The following is a 19709-nucleotide window of genomic DNA, read 5'->3' as shown; positions in this document are numbered from 1 at the left end:
GCACGGGTCCCCCAGAAGGCTCCTTTGGGACCAGGATTCTCCTGCGGGTGACTTCTTAAAGTCTGGCCCCTGGATGGAGGGGCTCCGGGAGTAGAGGAGCCGGAAGCGGAAGGGGGTGCCCATGCGAGGGGACATTTTCAGGCCAAGTACCAGCTTCAGCCTGATCCTCCTGGGAACCCCGGGGTGTACGTCCCACCTCCTGGTTGTCCCCCTCTGAGACAAGGAGCCGGGCTTCGCATTCCCCCAGCAGCCAGTCGTGGGCTGAGGACACCTGGGGCCTTGGGAACTCCCTGGCTTCTCTTTGGATTACCATTTGGAGCTGCTTGGGAATCCTGCCGCCACACACACCCGAGTGCAGGTGTCTTCTGCACGGACTGCGGGCCTCGCGCTTCTGAATGCCACTGGCTCGCCACCCACCCACGGGTGAACCTGGTCAGGGTGCTTTCTCTAAGGAGCAGACTCTGATCCGGGCGGGCTACCGGTGTCTCTGTTTGCTCGTTTCTTTCTTCCATTTCGGGAAAGTCTTCCTTACTGGGTGTGGAAATCTCCTATGCCTTTCCTCGCCTATTCTGTCAGCTTTAAAATTCTCTTTCAGTTGCCACCCTCACAGATGGATTAGGAAACTCTTTTCGGTGCCTTCATTAGTGAAATGACCTCAAGGAAGCTCGAATCCAATATCTAATCGCCGGCTTTTAGCAAGTCCACACCCGAGGGTGGTTGGGGTCCAATCCAGCCCCGGGCCAGGCCCAGGCCCCTTGGACTGGGCCACAGGAGGACACAGAGCAGGGTCCCGGCCCCCACGGGAGCGGTGCCGGCAGTTCTCCAAGGGCTTGGGGGTTTTCCAGAGGTAGGAGATGGAGGGGACTGATTTCTTCAGCGCCCCCCAAACCACCCCGCCCCGCCCCACCCCAGCCATGGGACACATCCCGAGAGACGCCCCTACACTCGCTCCCCTCCCCCATGCGCTGTGTCCCAGCCCTGGCCCTGGGGAATAGGCGGCAGCCCACCCACAGGGCGGGGGCGCAGCTGACAGGGGTTGTGTGGGAGGCCGGCCCCTGGCTGGGGTCAAAGGGTGAGCGCGCGTGCGCAGTCAGCGGCCGCGCGCTGGGGGTGGGGGCGGGTAGGTGAAGGAGGCGAGGTGAGGAGAGGAGGGGGGCTGGAAGGTCTCCACCTTGGCGGGTCCAGCCGTGGAGGCGCATCGTGTCTGTGTGTGTGTGTGTGTGTGTGTAGACAGCCCCCCATCCCACCCCGCCCCGCCACGTCCCTCACCTCAGTCCTCCGGAGTCCGCCCGACCGGGCCGGCGAACTCCACAGGCCCGGCGCGGGTCAGCGCTATCGCGGGGAAGCGCGGTGAGGCTGGCCTCTTGAGCGGGGCAGGGGCGCCCTCCGCGGTCTACGGCCACACCACCCCGAACGCGCCCCATCTCGTCTGCTCTCAGAAGCTAAGCAGCGTCGGGCCTGGTTAGTACTTGGATGGGAGACCGCCTGGGAATCCCGGGTGCCCTAGGCTTTTTTTTTTTTTTTGCCTGTTGCTCTGTCCCCTTGCTGGGAGCGCGGCGGCGGGGCGGCCGTCCGGCGGATCACCCCCACCCTCAGCGCCCGCCGCGGTGCCTGCCGCCCCAGCCCGCACCGTGGGGCCTCCTCTTGTCCCAAGCGGGGACACCGCCGCCACGGGGCAGCATGCGTGCCATCTGGACTGTCAGGTCTCAGACCAAAGGTCTGGTCTGTGGGAACCGACACGCTGGAGGAAACCTCGAGAGTCTGAGAGGGGAGGGAGTTCCGGAAGGATTCCAGGATGTCACTTTGAGCGAGTATGTGACCAGAACTCGTCCCGTTGCTTTTGGGGTTCTATGGGCTACACGCAGGAATCTCTGGTGGTGGCACTGGAGGTTGGGGGATCCGGAGTCACACCCAGACCTGCTCGACAGGCCTCCTTTTACTTTTCTTTTCGGATTCATTTTCTTAGAAAGTGTCTCTTATCTCTATGATTGCATTTTCTTTTCTCTCTCTTTTCAAGCAGATGATGGGAGTACAAGTATTGAGGTGACATGTGTTGCCCGTGCCCCCCTCCCCCCTGTCTCCTTATTTATTTCTCATTTTCTCCCAGCGTATTGTGGGGGTACCAATGTTCAGGTCGGGTGCATTGCTCTTTCCCCGCCTCCCCCCTCTGGTCAGAGCTTCAAGTGCGCCCATCCCCCAGTCGGTGCGCACCCACCCCCTCCCTAATGCATGTGTATGCCCACCCCCTCCCCACGCCCGCCCGACACCCACCCGATGAAGGTGATTCCTCGCTGTCCACTTAGGTGTCCATCCGTTCGTACCAATTTGCCGGTGAGCGCGCGCACGTGGTGCTCGTGTGTCCGTTCTTGGGATACCTGGCCTACTGGAACGGGTTCCAGCTCTGGCCAGGAGAACACGAGAGGCGCGCTCTCACCGCTGCTCCTCACAGCCGAATGGCACTCCGTGGTGTCCACGCGCCGCATGTTATTAATGCACTCCTGGATGGATGGGCACTCGGGTCGCTTCCACATCTTTGCGATTGTGAATTGTGCCCTAACTGTCACCCTACCCCTTACCCAGCCCGTCTCCTCTGCCCCTGCCTGACGCGCTCCTCCCCCGCCAGGCCCGTCACTGTCCTCGGCCCCTGCCCCTGCCTGACCGGCCCCTTCCCGCCCCGGCCCGTCACCGTCACCGTCACCGTCACCGTCCTCTGCCCCTGCCTGACAGGCTCGTCCCCGCCCGGCCCACCACCTGGGCCACTGCCTGACTCGCTCCGCTCCTCCCCGGCCAGGCCCGTCACTGTCCTGGGCCCCTGCCTGACCGGCTCCTTCCCGCCCGGCCTGTCACCGTCCTCTGCCCCTGCCTGACACGCTCCTCCCCGCCCGTCACCGTCCTCGGCCCCTGCCTGACCGGCTCCTCCGTCGCCTGGGCCTTCCAGGGGCTTGGTGTGGACGCTGCTTCCAGGAAGCCCTCCAGGAACCCGGCAGCAGGGCGGCCGCAGCAGTCTGGCGCAGGCATCGCTAAGTCCCCTGCCGGGGACGGGGACGTGCCCCGCTGTGCCGCGGGGGGCCCAGCCTGGTGTCTTCCCTGAGGCCCTGGGGCTGCCGCTCCCCGCAAGGGGAGAGCCTCGGAGGTGGGGACCGCCTCCTGATGGGGACGTCCACGCAGCTCTCCACGTCGGATTCCGGGGCTCTCTGTCCTGCCTGAAGGCCCAGCTGGCCTGCGGGTCCTTAGAGTGGCAGAAACATCCTCAAACTGATATTGCGAGTCCGGTGGTTGTCTGCACTTTTGTGCTGGGCAGCCCAGGGAGGCCCAGGGGCTGGCTGGACAACGCGGTCTGCTCGGGTGCTTTGGAGGAGCAACCGATGCCCTTTGGACTTTGGTAGCAGCGTCTCAGGTGTCTCTGAGCCCTGCGCCATGTCGGGGAGGAGGCGGGAGGGGCCGCGACCTGCAGTCGTGTTCCCGGGGTGGCACGGCATGTGGCTTCTTCCACAGGCTGCTTGGCCTGGGCTCCCTGCACCTGGGCCTTTGGGGGACTGGCCCTGTGCTTGCCAACGCTTCCTGCAGGGACCCGGAGCTGGGAGGTGGCATCTCCCAGCCCTGGGCCGGGCAGAACCCCAGCGGGCCATGCCCACAACCTCTCTCAGCACGGGTCCCCCAGAAGGCTCCTTTGGGACCAGGATTCTCCTGCGGGTGACTTCTTAAAGTCTGGCCCCTGGATGGAGGGGCTCCGGGAGTAGAGGAGCCGGAAGCGGAAGGGGGTGCCCATGCGAGGGGACATTTTCAGGCCAAGTACCAGCTTCAGCCTGATCCTCCTGGGAACCCCGGGGTGTACGTCCCACCTCCTGGTTGTCCCCCTCTGAGACAAGGAGCCGGGCTTCGCATTCCCCCAGCAGCCAGTCGTGGGCTTAGGACACCTGGGGCCTTGGGAACTCCCTGGCTTCTCTTTGGATTACCATTTGGAGCTGCTTGGGAATCCTGCCGCCACACACACCCGAGTGCAGGTGTCTTCTGCACGGACTGCGGGCCTCGCGCTTCTGAATGCCACTGGCTCGCCACCCACCCACGGGTGAACCTGGTCAGGGTGCTTTCTCTAAGGAGCAGACTCTGATCCGGGCGGGCTACCGGTGTCTCTGTTTGCTCGTTTCTTTCTTCCATTTCGGGAAAGTCTTCCTTACTGGGTGTGGAAATCTCCTATGCCTTTCCTCGCCTATTCTGTCAGCTTTAAAATTCTCTTTCAGTTGCCACCCTCACAGATGGATTAGGAAACTCTTTTCGGTGCCTTCATTAGTGAAATGACCTCAAGGAAGCTCGAATCCAATATCTAATCGCCGGCTTTTAGCAAGTCCACACCCGAGGGTGGTTGGGGTCCAATCCAGCCCCGGGCCAGGCCCAGGCCCCTTGGACTGGGCCACAGGAGGACACAGAGCAGGGTCCCGGCCCCCACGGGAGCGGTGCCGGCAGTTCTCCAAGGGCTTGGGGGTTTTCCAGAGGTAGGAGATGGAGGGGACTGATTTCTTCAGCGCCCCCCAAACCACCCCGCCCCGCCCCACCCCAGCCATGGGACACATCCCGAGAGACGCCCCTACACTCGCTCCCCTCCCCCATGCGCTGTGCCCCAGCCCTGGCCCTGGGGAATAGGCGGCAGCCCACCCACAGGGCGGGGGCGCAGCTGACAGGGGTTGTGCGGGAGGGCGGCCCCTGGCTGGGGTCAAAGGGTGAGCGCGCGTGCGCAGTCAGCGGCCGCGCGCTGGGGGTGGGGGCGGGTAGGTGAAGGAGGCGAGGTGAGGAGAGGAGGGGGGCTGGAAGGTCTCCACCTTGGCGGGTCCAGCCGTGGAGGCGCATCGTGTCTGTGTGTGTGTGTGTGTGTGTGTAGACAGCCCCCCATCCCACCCCGCCCCGCCACGTCCCTCACCTCAGTCCTCCGGAGTCCGCCCGACCGGGCCGGCGAACTCCACAGGCCCGGCGCGGGTCAGCGCTATCGCGGGGAAGCGCGGTGAGGCTGGCCTCTTGAGCGGGGCAGGGGCGCCCTCCGCGGTCTACGGCCACACCACCCCGAACGCGCCCCATCTCGTCTGCTCTCAGAAGCTAAGCAGCGTCGGGCCTGGTTAGTACTTGGATGGGAGACCGCCTGGGAATCCCGGGTGCCCTAGGCTTTTTTTTTTTTTTTTTTGCCTGTTGCTCTGTCCCCTTGCTGGGAGCGCGGCGGCGGGGCGGCCGTCCGGCGGATCACCCCCACCCTCAGCGCCCGCCGCGGTGCCTGCCGCCCCAGCCCGCACCGTGGGGCCTCCTCTTGTCCCAAGCCGGGACACCGCCGCCACGGGGCAGCATGCGTGCCATCTGGACTGTCAGGTCTCAGACCAAAGGTCTGGTCTGTGGGAACCGACACGCTGGAGGAAACCTCGAGAGTCTGAGAGGGGAGGGAGTTCCGGAAGGATTCCAGGATGTCACTTTGAGCGAGTATGTGACCAGAACTCGTCCCGTTGCTTTTGGGGTTCTATGGGCTACACGCAGGAATCTCTGGTGGTGGCACTGGAGGTTGGGGGAACCGGAGTCACACCCAGACCTGCTCGACAGGCCTCCTTTTACTTTTCTTTTCGGATTCATTTTCTTAGAAAGTGTCTCTTATCTCTATGATTGCATTTTCTTTTCTCTCTCTTTTCAAGCAGATGATGGGAGTACAAGTATTGAGGTGACATGTGTTGCCCGTGCCCCCCTCCCCCCTGTCTCCTTATTTATTTCTCATTTTCTCCCAGCGTATTGTGGGGGTACCAATGTTCAGGTCGGGTGCATTGCTCTTTCCCCGCCTCCCCCCTCGGGTCAGAGCTTCAAGTGCGCCCATCCCCCAGTCGGTGCGCACCCACCCCCTCCCTAATGCATGTGTATGCCCACCCCCTCCCCACGCCCGCCCGACACCCACCCGATGAAGGTGATTCCTCGCTGTCCACTTAGGTGTCCATCCGTTCGTACCAATTTGCCGGTGAGCGCGCGCACGTGGTGCTCGTGTGTCCGTTCTTGGGATACCTGGCCTACTGGAACGGGTTCCAGCTCTGGCCAGGAGAACACGAGAGGCGCCCTCTCACCGCTGCTCCTCATAGCCGAATGGCACTCCGTGGTGTCCACGCGCCGCATGTTATTAATGCACTCCTGGATGGATGGGCACTCGGGTCGCTTCCACATCTTTGCGATTGTGAATTGTGCCCTAACTGTCACCCTACCCCTTACCCAGCCCGTCTCCTCTGCCCCTGCCTGACGCGCTCCTCCCCCGCCAGGCCCGTCACTGTCCTTGGCCCCTGCCCCTGCCTGACCGGCCCCTTCCCGCCCCGTCACCGTCACCGTCCTCTGCCCCTGCCTGACAGGCTCGTCCCCGCCCGGCCCACCACCTGGGCCACTGCCTGACTCGCTCCGCTCCTCCCCGGCCAGGCCCGTCACTGTCCTGGGCCCCTGCCTGACCGGCTCCTTCCCGCCCGGCCTGTCACCGTCCTCGGCCCCTGCCTGACACGCTGCTCCCCGCCCGTCACCGTCCTCGGCCCCTGCCTGACCGGCTCCTCCGTCGCCTGGGCCTTCCAGGGGCTTGGTGTGGACGCTGCTTCCAGGAAGCCCTCCAGGAACCCGGCAGCAGGGCGGCCGCAGCAGTCTGGCGCAGGCATCGCTAAGTCCCCTGCCGGGGACGGGGACGTGCCCCGCTGTGCCGCGGGGGGCCCAGCCTGGTGTCTTCCCTGAGGCCCTGGGGCTGCCGCTCCCCGCAAGGGGAGAGCCTCGGAGGTGGGGACCGCCTCCTGATGGGGACGTCCACGCAGCTCTCCACGTCGGATTCCGGGGCTCTCTGTCCTGCCTGAAGGCCCAGCTGGCCTGCGGGTCCTTAGAGTGGCAGAAACATCCTCAAACTGATATTGCGAGTCCGGTGGTTGTCTGCACTTTTGTGCTGGGCACCCCAGGGAGGCCCAGGGGCTGGCTGGACAACGCGGTCTGCTCGGGTGCTTTGGAGGAGCAACCGATGCCCTTTGGACTTTGGTAGCAGCGTCTCAGGTGTCTCTGAGCCCTGCGCCATGTCGGGGAGGAGGCGGGAGGGGCCGCGACCTGCAGTCGTGTTCCCGGGGTGGCACGGCATGTGGCTTCTTCCACAGGCTGCTTGGCCTGGGCTCCCTGCACCTGGGCCTTTGGGGGACTGGCCCTGTGCTTGCCAACGCTTCCTGCAGGGACCCGGAGCTGGGAGGTGGCATCTCCCAGCCCTGGGCCGGGCAGAGCCCCAGCGGGCCATGCCCACACCCTCTCTCAGCACGGGTCCCCCAGAAGGCTCCTTTGGGACCAGGATTCTCCTGCGGGTGACTTCTTAAAGTCTGGCCCCTGGATGGAGGGGCACCGGGAGTAGAGGAGCCGGAAGCGGAAGGGGGTGCCCATGCGAGGGGACATTTTCAGGCCAAGTACCAGCTTCAGCCTGATCCTCCTGGGAACCCCGGGGTGTACGTCCCACCTCCTGCTTGTCCCGCTCTGAGACAAGGAGCCGGGCTTCGCATTCCCCCAGCAGCCAGTCGTGGGCTGAGGACACCTGGGGCCTTGGGAACTCCCTGGCTTCTCTTTGGATTACCATTTGGAGCTGCTTGGGAATCCTGCCGCCACACACACCCGAGTGCAGGTGTCTTCTGCACGGACTGGGGGCCTCGCGCTTCTGAATGCCACTGGCTCGCCACCCACCCACGGGTGAACCTGGTCAGGGTGCTTTCTCTAAGGAGCAGACTCTGATCCGGGCGGGCTACCGGTGTCTCTGTTTGCTCGTTTCTTTCTTCCATTTCGGGAAAGTCTTCCTTACTGGGTGTGGAAATCTCCTATGCCTTTCCTCGCCTATTCTGTCAGCTTTAAAATTCTCTTTCAGTTGCCACCCTCACAGATGGATTAGGAAACTCTTTTCGGTGCCTTCATTAGTGAAATGACCTCAAGGAAGCTCGAATCCAATATCTAATCGCCGGCTTTTAGCAAGTCCACACCCGAGGGTGGTTGGGGTCCAATCCAGCCCCGGGCCAGGCCCAGGCCCCTTGGACTGGGCCACAGGAGGACACAGAGCAGGGTCCCGGCCCCCACGGGAGCGGTGCCGGCAGTTCTCCAAGGGCTTGGGGGTTTTCCAGAGGTAGGAGATGGAGGGGACTGATTTCTTCAGCGCCCCCCAAACCACCCCGCCCCGCCCCACCCCAGCCATGGGACACATCCCGAGAGACGCCCCTACACTCGCTCCCCTCCCCCATGCGCTGTGCCCCAGCCCTGGCCCTGGGGAATAGGCGGCAGCCCACCCACAGGGCGGGGGCGCAGCTGACAGGGGTTGTGCGGGAGGGCGGCCCCTGGCTGGGGTCAAAGGGTGAGCGCGCGTGCGCAGTCAGCGGCCGCGCGCTGGGGGTGGGGGCGGGTAGGTGAAGGAGGCGAGGTGAGGAGAGGAGGGGGGCTGGAAGGTCTCCACCTTGGCGGGTCCAGCCGTGGAGGCGCATCGTGTCTGTGTGTGTGTGTGTGTAGACAGCCCCCCATCCCACCCCGCCCCGCCACGTCCCTCACCTCAGTCCTCCGGAGTCCGCCCGACCGGGCCGGCGAACTCCACAGGCCCGGCGCGGGTCAGCGCTATCGCGGGGAAGCGCGGTGAGGCTGGCCTCTTGAGCGGGGCAGGGGCGCCCTCCGCGGTCTACGGCCACACCACCCCGAACGCGCCCCATCTCGTCTGCTCTCAGAAGCTAAGCAGCGTCGGGCCTGGTTAGTACTTGGATAGGAGACCGCCTGGGAATCCCGGGTGCCCTAGGCTTTTTTTTTTTTTTTTTTGCCTGTTGCTCTGTCCCCTTGCTGGGAGCGCGGCGGCGGGGCGGCCGTCCGGCGGATCACCCCCACCCTCAGCGCCCGCCGCGGTGCCTGCCGCCCCAGCCCGCACCGTGGGGCCTCCTCTTGTCCCAAGCGGGGACACCGCCGCCACGGGGCAGCATGCGTGCCATCTGGACTGTCAGGTCTCAGACCAAAGGTCTGGTCTGTGGGAACCGACACGCTGGAGGAAACCTCGAGAGTCTGAGAGGGGAGGGAGTTCCGGAAGGATTCCAGGATGTCACTTTGAGCGAGTATGTGACCAGAACTCGTCCCGTTGCTTTTGGGGTTCTATGGGCTACAGGCAGGAATCTCTGGTGGTGGCACTGGAGGTTGGGGGATCCGGAGTCACACCCAGACCTGCTCGACAGGCCTCCTTTTACTTTTCTTTTCGGATTCATTTTCTTAGAAAGTGTCTCTTATCTCTATGATTGCATTTTCTTTTCTCTCTCTTTTCAAGCAGATGATGGGAGTACAAGTATTGAGGTGACATGTGTTGCCCGTGCCCCCCTCCCCCCTGTCTCCTTATTTATTTCTCATTTTCTCCCAGCGTATTGTGGGGGTACCAATGTTCAGGTCGGGTGCATTGCTCTTTCCCCGCCTCCCCCCTCTGGTCAGAGCTTCAAGTGCGCCCATCCCCCAGTCGGTGCGCACCCACCCCCTCCCTAATGCATGTGTATGCCCACCCCCTCCCCACGCCCGCCCGACACCCACCCGATGAAGGTGATTCCTCGCTGTCCACTTAGGTGTCCATCCGTTCGTACCAATTTGCCGGTGAGCGCGCGCACGTGGTGCTCGTGTGTCCGTTCTTGGGATACCTGGCCTACTGGAACGGGTTCCAGCTCTGGCCAGGAGAACACGAGAGGCGCGCTCTCACCGCTGCTCCTCACAGCCGAATGGCACTCCGTGGTGTCCACGCGCCGCATGTTATTAATGCACTCCTGGATGGATGGGCACTCGGGTCGCTTCCACATCTTTGCGATTGTGAATTGTGCCCTAACTGTCACCCTACCCCTTACCCAGCCCGTCTCCTCTGCCCCTGCCTGACGCGCTCCTCCCCCGCCAGGCCCGTCACTGTCCTCGGCCCCTGCCCCTGCCTGACCGGCCCCTTCCCGCCCCGGCCCGTCACCGTCACCGTCACCGTCCTCTGCCCCTGCCTGACAGGCTCGTCCCCGCCCGGCCCACCACCTGGGCCACTGCCTGACTCGCTCCGCTCCTCCCCGGCCAGGCCCGTCACTGTCCTGGGCCCCTGCCTGACCGGCTCCTTCCCGCCCGGCCTGTCACCGTCCTCTGCCCCTGCCTGACACGCTCCTCCCCGCCCGTCACCGTCCTCGGCCCCTGCCTGACCGGCTCCTCCGTCGCCTGGGCCTTCCAGGGGCTTGGTGTGGACGCTGCTTCCAGGAAGCCCTCCAGGAACCCGGCAGCAGGGCGGCCGCAGCAGTCTGGCGCAGGCATCGCTAAGTCCCCTGCCGGGGACGGGGACGTGCCCCGCTGTGCCGCGGGGGGCCCAGCCTGGTGTCTTCCCTGAGGCCCTGGGGCTGCCGCTCCCCGCAAGGGGAGAGCCTCGGAGGTGGGGACCGCCTCCTGATGGGGACGTCCACGCAGCTCTCCACGTCGGATTCCGGGGCTCTCTGTCCTGCCTGAAGGCCCAGCTGGCCTGCGGGTCCTTAGAGTGGCAGAAACATCCTCAAACTGATATTGCGAGTCCGGTGGTTGTCTGCACTTTTGTGCTGGGCACCCCAGGGAGGCCCAGGGGCTGGCTGGACAACGCGGTCTGCTCGGGTGCTTTGGAGGAGCAACCGATGCCCTTTGGACTTTGGTAGCAGCGTCTCAGGTGTCTCTGAGCCCTGCGCCATGTCGGGGAGGAGGCGGGAGGGGCCGCGACCTGCAGTCGTGTTCCCGGGGTGGCACGGCATGTGGCTTCTTCCACAGGCTGCTTGGCCTGGGCTCCCTGCACCTGGGCCTTTGGGGGACTGGCCCTGTGCTTGCCAACGCTTCCTGCAGGGACCCGGAGCTGGGAGGTGGCATCTCCCAGCCCTGGGCCGGGCAGAGCCCCAGCGGGCCATGCCCACACCCTCTCTCAGCACGGGTCCCCCAGAAGGCTCCTTTGGGACCAGGATTCTCCTGCGGGTGACTTCTTAAAGTCTGGCCCCTGGATGGAGGGGCACCGGGAGTAGAGGAGCCGGAAGCGGAAGGGGGTGCCCATGCGAGGGGACATTTTCAGGCCAAGTACCAGCTTCAGCCTGATCCTCCTGGGAACCCCGGGGTGTACGTCCCACCTCCTGGTTGTCCCGCTCTGAGACAAGGAGCCGGGCTTCGCATTCCCCCAGCAGCCAGTCGTGGGCTGAGGACACCTGGGGCCTTGGGAACTCCCTGGCTTCTCTTTGGATTACCATTTGGAGCTGCTTGGGAATCCTGCCGCCACACACACCCGAGTGCAGGTGTCTTCTGCACGGACTGGGGGCCTCGCGCTTCTGAATGCCACTGGCTCGCCACCCACCCACGGGTGAACCTGGTCAGGGTGCTTTCTCTAAGGAGCAGACTCTGATCCGGGCGGGCTACCGGTGTCTCTGTTTGCTCGTTTCTTTCTTCCATTTCGGGAAAGTCTTCCTTACTGGGTGTGGAAATCTCCTATGCCTTTCCTCGCCTATTCTGTCAGCTTTAAAATTCTCTTTCAGTTGCCACCCTCACAGATGGATTAGGAAACTCTTTTCGGTGCCTTCATTAGTGAAATGACCTCAAGGAAGCTCGAATCCAATATCTAATCGCCGGCTTTTAGCAAGTCCACACCCGAGGGTGGTTGGGGTCCAATCCAGCCCCGGGCCAGGCCCAGGCCCCTTGGACTGGGCCACAGGAGGACACAGAGCAGGGTCCCGGCCCCCACGGGAGCGGTGCCGGCAGTTCTCCAAGGGCTTGGGGGTTTTCCAGAGGTAGGAGATGGAGGGGACTGATTTCTTCAGCGCCCCCCAAACCACCCCGCCCCGCCCCACCCCAGCCATGGGACACATCCCGAGAGACGCCCCTACACTCGCTCCCCTCCCCCATGCGCTGTGCCCCAGCCCTGGCCCTGGGGAATAGGCGGCAGCCCACCCACAGGGCGGGGGCGCAGCTGACAGGGGTTGTGCGGGAGGGCGGCCCCTGGCTGGGGTCAAAGGGTGAGCGCGCGTGCGCAGTCAGCGGCCGCGCGCTGGGGGTGGGGGCGGGTAGGTGAAGGAGGCGAGGTGAGGAGAGGAGGGGGGCTGGAAGGTCTCCACCTTGGCGGGTCCAGCCGTGGAGGCGCATCGTGTCTGTGTGTGTGTGTGTGTGTGTGTAGACAGCCCCCCATCCCACCCCGCCCCGCCACGTCCCTCACCTCAGTCCTCCGGAGTCCGCCCGACCGGGCCGGCGAACTCCACAGGCCCGGCGCGGGTCAGCGCTATCGCGGGGAAGCGCGGTGAGGCTGGCCTCTTGAGCGGGGCAGGGGCGCCCTCCGCGGTCTACGGCCACACCACCCCGAACGCGCCCCATCTCGTCTGCTCTCAGAAGCTAAGCAGCGTCGGGCCTGGTTAGTACTTGGATGGGAGACCGCCTGGGAATCCCGGGTGCCCTAGGCTTTTTTTTTTTTTTTTTGCCTGTTGCTCTGTCCCCTTGCTGGGAGCGCAGCGGCGGGGCGGCCGTCCGGCGGATCACCCCCACCCTCAGCGCCCGCCGCGGTGCCTGCCGCCCCAGCCCGCACCGTGGGGCCTCCTCTTGTCCCAAGCGGGGACACCGCCGCCACAGGGCAGCATGCGTGCCATCTGGACTGTCAGGTCTCAGACCAAAGGTCTGGTCTGTGGGAACCGACACGCTGGAGGAAACCTCGAGAGTCTGAGAGGGGAGGGAGTTCCGGAAGGATTCCAGGATGTCACTTTGAGCGAGTATGTGACCAGAACTCGTCCCGTTGCTTTTGGGGTTCTATGGGCTACACGCAGGAATCTCTGGTGGTGGCACTGGAGGTTGGGGGATCCGGAGTCACACCCAGACCTGCTCGACAGGCCTCCTTTTACTTTTCTTTTCGGATTCATTTTCTTAGAAAGTGTCTCTTATCTCTATGATTGCATTTTCTTTTCTCTCTCTTTTCAAGCAGATGATGGGAGTACAAGTATTGAGGTGACATGTGTTGCCCGTGCCCCCCTCCCCCCTGTCTCCTTATTTATTTCTCATTTTCTCCCAGCGTATTGTGGGGGTACCAATGTTCAGGTCGGGTGCATTGCTCTTTCCCCGCCTCCCCCCTCTGGTCAGAGCTTCAAGTGCGCCCATCCCCCAGTCGGTGCGCACCCACCCCCTCCCTAATGCATGTGTATGCCCACCCCCTCCCCACGCCCGCCCGACACCCACCCGATGAAGGTGATTCCTCGCTGTCCACTTAGGTGTCCATCCGTTCGTACCAATTTGCCGGTGAGCGCGCGCACGTGGTGCTCGTGTGTCCGTTCTTGGGATACCTGGCCTACTGGAACGGGTTCCAGCTCTGGCCAGGAGAACACGAGAGGCGCGCTCTCACCGCTGCTCCTCACAGCCGAATGGCACTCCGTGGTGTCCACGCGCCGCATGTTATTAATGCACTCCTGGATGGATGGGCACTCGGGTCGCTTCCACATCTTTGCGATTGTGAATTGTGCCCTAACTGTCACCCTACCCCTTACCCAGCCCGTCTCCTCTGCCCCTGCCTGACGCGCTCCTCCCCCGCCAGGCCCGTCACTGTCCTCGGCCCCTGCCCCTGCCTGACCGGCCCCTTCCCGCCCCGGCCCGTCACCGTCACCGTCACCGTCCTCTGCCCCTGCCTGACAGGCTCGTCCCCGCCCGGCCCACCACCTGGGCCACTGCCTGACTCGCTCCGCTCCTCCCCGGCCAGGCCCGTCACTGTCCTGGGCCCCTGCCTGACCGGCTCCTTCCCGCCCGGCCTGTCACCGTCCTCTGCCCCTGCCTGACACGCTCCTCCCCGCCCGTCACCGTCCTCGGCCCCTGCCTGACCGGCTCCTCCGTCGCCTGGGCCTTCCAGGGGCTTGGTGTGGACGCTGCTTCCAGGAAGCCCTCCAGGAACCCGGCAGCAGGGCGGCCGCAGCAGTCTGGCGCAGGCATCGCTAAGTCCCCTGCCGGGGACGGGGACGTGCCCCGCTGTGCCGCGGGGGGCCCAGCCTGGTGTCTTCCCTGAGGCCCTGGGGCTGCCGCTCCCCGCAAGGGGAGAGCCTCGGAGGTGGGGACCGCCTCCTGATGGGGACGTCCACGCAGCTCTCCACGTCGGATTCCGGGGCTCTCTGTCCTGCCTGAAGGCCCAGCTGGCCTGCGGGTCCTTAGAGTGGCAGAAACATCCTCAAACTGATATTGCGAGTCCGGTGGTTGTCTGCACTTTTGTGCTGGGCACCCCAGGGAGGCCCAGGGGCTGGCTGGACAACGCGGTCTGCTCGGGTGCTTTGGAGGAGCAACCGATGCCCTTTGGACTTTGGTAGCAGCGTCTCAGGTGTCTCTGAGCCCTGCGCCATGTCGGGGAGGAGGCGGGAGGGGCCGCGACCTGCAGTCGTGTTCCCGGGGTGGCACGGCATGTGGCTTCTTCCACAGGCTGCTTGGCCTGGGCTCCCTGCACCTGGGCCTTTGGGGGACTGGCCCTGTGCTTGCCAACGCTTCCTGCAGGGACCCGGAGCTGGGAGGTGGCATCTCCCAGCCCTGGGCCGGGCAGAGCCCCAGCGGGCCATGCCCACACCCTCTCTCAGCACGGGTCCCCCAGAAGGCTCCTTTGGGACCAGGATTCTCCTGCGGGTGACTTCTTAAAGTCTGGCCCCTGGATGGAGGGGCACCGGGAGTAGAGGAGCCGGAAGCGGAAGGGGGTGCCCATGCGAGGGGACATTTTCAGGCCAAGTACCAGCTTCAGCCTGATCCTCCTGGGAACCCCGGGGTGTACGTCCCACCTCCTGGTTGTCCCGCTCTGAGACAAGGAGCCGGGCTTCGCATTCCCCCAGCAGCCAGTCGTGGGCTGAGGACACCTGGGGCCTTGGGAACTCCCTGGCTTCTCTTTGGATTACCATTTGGAGCTGCTTGGGAATCCTGCCGCCACACACACCCGAGTGCAGGTGTCTTCTGCACGGACTGGGGGCCTCGCGCTTCTGAATGCCACTGGCTCGCCACCCACCCACGGGTGAACCTGGTCAGGGTGCTTTCTCTAAGGAGCAGACTCTGATCCGGGCGGGCTACCGGTGTCTCTGTTTGCTCGTTTCTTTCTTCCATTTCGGGAAAGTCTTCCTTACTGGGTGTGGAAATCTCCTATGCCTTTCCTCGCCTATTCTGTCAGCTTTAAAATTCTCTTTCAGTTGCCACCCTCACAGATGGATTAGGAAACTCTTTTCGGTGCCTTCATTAGTGAAATGACCTCAAGGAAGCTCGAATCCAATATCTAATCGCCGGCTTTTAGCAAGTCCACACCCGAGGGTGGTTGGGGTCCAATCCAGCCCCGGGCCAGGCCCAGGCCCCTTGGACTGGGCCACAGGAGGACACAGAGCAGGGTCCCGGCCCCCACGGGAGCGGTGCCGGCAGTTCTCCAAGGGCTTGGGGGTTTTCCAGAGGTAGGAGATGGAGGGGACTGATTTCTTCAGCGCCCCCCAAACCACCCCGCCCCGCCCCACCCCAGCCATGGGACACATCCCGAGAGACGCCCCTACACTCGCTCCCCTCCCCCATGCGCTGTGCCCCAGCCCTGGCCCTGGGGAATAGGCGGCAGCCCACCCACAGGGCGGGGGCGCAGCTGACAGGGGTTGTGCGGGAGGGCGGCCCCTGGCTGGGGTCAAAGGGTGAGCGCGCGTGCGCAGTCAGCGGCCGCGCGCTGGGGGTGGGGGCGGGTAGGTGAAGGAGGCGAGGTGAGGAGAGGAGGGGGGCTGGAAGGTCTCCACCTTGGCGGGTCCAGCCGTGGAGGCGCATCGTGTCTGTGTGTGTGTGTGTGTGTGTGTAGACAGCCCCCCATCCCACCCCGCCCCGCCACGTCCCTCACCTCAGTCCTCCGGAGTCCGCCCGACCGGGCCGGCGAACTCCACAGGCCCGGCGCGGGTCAGCGCTATCGCGGGGAAGCGCGGTGAGGCTGGCCTCTTGAGCGGGGCAGGGGCGCCCTCCGCGGTCTACGGCCACACCACCCCGAACGCGCCCCATCTCGTCTGCTCTCAGAAGCTAAGCAGCGTCGGGCCTGGTTAGTACTTGGATGGGAGACCGCCTGGGAATCCCGGGTGCCCTAGGCTTTTTTTTTTTTTTTTTGCCTGTTGCTCTGTCCCCTTGCTGGGAGCGCAGCGGCGGGGCGGCCGTCCGGCGGATCACCCCCACCCTCAGCGCCCGCCGCGGTGCCTGCCGCCCCAGCCCGCACCGTGGGGCCTCCTCTTGTCCCAAGCGGGGACACCGCCGCCACAGGGCAGCATGCGTGCCATCTGGACTGTCAGGTCTCAGACCAAAGGTCTGGTCTGTGGGAACCGACACGCTGGAGGAAACCTCGAGAGTCTGAGAGGGGAGGGAGTTCCGGAAGGATTCCAGGATGTCACTTTGAGCGAGTATGTGACCAGAACTCGTCCCGTTGCTTTTGGGGTTCTATGGGCTACACGCAGGAATCTCTGGTGGTGGCACTGGAGGTTGGGGGATCCGGAGTCACACCCAGACCTGCTCGACAGGCCTCCTTTTACTTTTCTTTTCGGATTCATTTTCTTAGAAAGTGTCTCTTATCTCTATGATTGCATTTTCTTTTCTCTCTCTTTTCAAGCAGATGATGGGAGTACAAGTATTGAGGTGACATGTGTTGCCCGTGCCCCCCTCCCCCCTGTCTCCTTATTTATTTCTCATTTTCTCCCAGCGTATTGTGGGGGTACCAATGTTCAGGTCGGGTGCATTGCTCTTTCCCCGCCTCCCCCCTCGGGTCAGAGCTTCAAGTGCGCCCATCCCCCAGTCGGTGCGCACCCACCCCCTCCCTAATGCATGTGTATGCCCACCCCCTCCCCACGCCCGCCCGACACCCACCCGATGAAGGTGATTCCTCGCTGTCCACTTAGGTGTCCATCCGTTCGTACCAATTTGCCGGTGAGCGCGCGCACGTGGTGCTCGTGTGTCCGTTCTTGGGATACCTGGCCTACTGGAACGGGTTCCAGCTCTGGCCAGGAGAACACGAGAGGCGCGCTCTCACCGCTGCTCCTCACAGCCGAATGGCACTCCGTGGTGTCCACGCGCCGCATGTTATTAATGCACTCCTGGATGGATGGGCACTCGGGTCGCTTCCACATCTTTGCGATTGTGAATTGTGCCCTAACTGTCACCCTACCCCTTACCCAGCCCGTCTCCTCTGCCCCTGCCTGACGCGCTCCTCCCCCGCCAGGCCCGTCACTGTCCTCGGCCCCTGCCCCTGCCTGACCGGCCCCTTCCCGCCCCGGCCCGTCACCGTCACCGTCACCGTCCTCTGCCCCTGCCTGACAGGCTCGTCCCCGCCCGGCCCACCACCTGGGCCACTGCCTGACTCGCTCCGCTCCTCCCCGGCCAGGCCCGTCACTGTCCTGGGCCCCTGCCTGACCGGCTCCTTCCCGCCCGGCCTGTCACCGTCCTCTGCCCCTGCCTGACACGCTCCTCCCCGCCCGTCACCGTCCTCGGCCCCTGCCTGACCGGCTCCTCCGTCGCCTGGGCCTTCCAGGGGCTTGGTGTGGACGCTGCTTCCAGGAAGCCCTCCAGGAACCCGGCAGCAGGGCGGCCGCAGCAGTCTGGCGCAGGCATCGCTAAGTCCCCTGCCGGGGACGGGGACGTGCCCCGCTGTGCCGCGGGGGGCCCAGCCTGGTGTCTTCCCTGAGGCCCTGGGGCTGCCGCTCCCCGCAAGGGGAGAGCCTCGGAGGTGGGGACCGCCTCCTGATGGGGACGTCCACGCAGCTCTCCACGTCGGATTCCGGGGCTCTCTGTCCTGCCTGAAGGCCCAGCTGGCCTGCGGGTCCTTAGAGTGGCAGAAACATCCTCAAACTGATATTGCGAGTCCGGTGGTTGTCTGCACTTTTGTGCTGGGCACCCCAGGGAGGCCCAGGGGCTGGCTGGACAACGCGGTCTGCTCGGGTGCTTTGGAGGAGCAACCGATGCCCTTTGGACTTTGGTAGCAGCGTCTCAGGTGTCTCTGAGCCCTGCGCCATGTCGGGGAGGAGGCGGGAGGGGCCGCGACCTGCAGTCGTGTTCCCGGGGTGGCACGGCATGTGGCTTCTTCCACAGGCTGCTTGGCCTGGGCTCCCTGCACCTGGGCCTTTGGGGGACTGGCCCTGTGCTTGCCAACGCTTCCTGCAGGGACCCGGAGCTGGGAGGTGGCATCTCCCAGCCCTGGGCCGGGCAGAGCCCCAGCGGGCCATGCCCACACCCTCTCTCAGCACGGGTCCCCCAGAAGGCTCCTTTGGGACCAGGATTCTCCTGCGGGTGACTTCTTAAAGTCTGGCCCCTGGATGGAGGGGCACCGGGAGTAGAGGAGCCGGAAGCGGAAGGGGGTGCCCATGCGAGGGGACATTTTCAGGCCAAGTACCAGCTTCAGCCTGATCCTCCTGGGAACCCCGGGGTGTACGTCCCACCTCCTGGTTGTCCCGCTCTGAGACAAGGAGCCGGGCTTCGCATTCCCCCAGCAGCCAGTCGTGGGCTGAGGACACCTGGGGCCTTGGGAACTCCCTGGCTTCTCTTTGGATTACCATTTGGAGCTGCTTGGGAATCCTGCCGCCACACACACCCGAGTGCAGGTGTCTTCTGCACGGACTGGGGGCCTCGCGCTTCTGAATGCCACTGGCTCGCCACCCACCCACGGGTGAACCTGGTCAGGGTGCTTTCTCTAAGGAGCAGACTCTGATCCGGGCGGGCTACCGGTGTCTCTGTTTGCTCGTTTCTTTCTTCCATTTCGGGAAAGTCTTCCTTACTGGGTGTGGAAATCTCCTATGCCTTTCCTCGCCTATTCTGTCAGCTTTAAAATTCTCTTTCAGTTGCCACCCTCACAGATGGATTAGGAAACTCTTTTCGGTGCCTTCATTAGTGAAATGACCTCAAGGAAGCTCGAATCCAATATCTAATCGCCGGCTTTTAGCAAGTCCACACCCGAGGGTGGTTGGGGTCCAATCCAGCCCCGGGCCAGGCCCAGGCCCCTTGGACTGGGCCACAGGAGGACACAGAGCAGGGTCCCGGCCCCCACGGGAGCGGTGCCGGCAGTTCTCCAAGGGCTTGGGGGTTTTCCAGAGGTAGGAGATGGAGGGGACTGATTTCTTCAGCGCCCCCCAAACCACCCCGCCCCGCCCCACCCCAGCCATGGGACACATCCCGAGAGACGCCCCTACACTCGCTCCCCTCCCCCATGCGCTGTGCCCCAGCCCTGGCCCTGGGGAATAGGCGGCAGCCCACCCACAGGGCGGGGGCGCAGCTGACAGGGGTTGTGCGGGAGGGCGGCCCCTGGCTGGGGTCAAAGGGTGAGCGCGCGTGCGCAGTCAGCGGCCGCGCGCTGGGGGTGGGGGCGGGTAGGTGAAGGAGGCGAGGTGAGGAGAGGAGGGGGGCTGGAAGGTCTCCACCTTGGCGGGTCCAGCCGTGGAGGCGCATCGTGTCTGTGTGTGTGTGTGTGTGTGTGTAGACAGCCCCCCATCCCACCCCGCCCCGCCACGTCCCTCACCTCAGTCCTCCGGAGTCCGCCCGACCGGGCCGGCGAACTCCACAGGCCCGGCGCGGGTCAGCGCTATCGCGGGGAAGCGCGGTGAGGCTGGCCTCTTGAGCGGGGCAGGGGCGCCCTCCGCGGTCTACGGCCACACCACCCCGAACGCGCCCCATCTCGTCTGCTCTCAGAAGCTAAGCAGCGTCGGGCCTGGTTAGTACTTGGATGGGAGACCGCCTGGGAATCCCGGGTGCCCTAGGCT

At 64.4% G+C, this 19709-nt stretch overlaps 6 pseudogenes; all 6 read left to right on the top strand.

Moving 5' to 3' along the window:
* The first annotated feature begins 1391 nt into the window (after window positions 1-1391).
* Window positions 1392-1510, top strand: LOC142864596 (uncharacterized; annotated as a pseudogene).
* Window positions 1511-5037: 3527 nt separating this feature from the next.
* Window positions 5038-5156, top strand: LOC142864595 (uncharacterized; annotated as a pseudogene).
* A 3507-nt stretch (window positions 5157-8663) lies between these two features.
* On the top strand, window positions 8664-8782 carry LOC142864663 (uncharacterized; annotated as a pseudogene).
* A 3524-nt stretch (window positions 8783-12306) lies between these two features.
* LOC142864594 (uncharacterized) lies at window positions 12307-12425 on the top strand (annotated as a pseudogene).
* Window positions 12426-15948: 3523 nt separating this feature from the next.
* LOC142864592 (uncharacterized) lies at window positions 15949-16067 on the top strand (annotated as a pseudogene).
* A 3523-nt stretch (window positions 16068-19590) lies between these two features.
* On the top strand, window positions 19591-19709 carry LOC142864591 (uncharacterized; annotated as a pseudogene).

The sequence above is a fragment of the Microcebus murinus genome, chromosome 25, assembly GCF_040939455.1.
Source record: "Microcebus murinus isolate Inina chromosome 25, M.murinus_Inina_mat1.0, whole genome shotgun sequence".
Taxonomy (NCBI): domain Eukaryota; kingdom Metazoa; phylum Chordata; class Mammalia; order Primates; family Cheirogaleidae; genus Microcebus; species Microcebus murinus.
The sequence above is the reverse complement of the archived record's forward strand: the minus strand, read 5'-3'. Positions and strand labels throughout refer to the sequence as shown.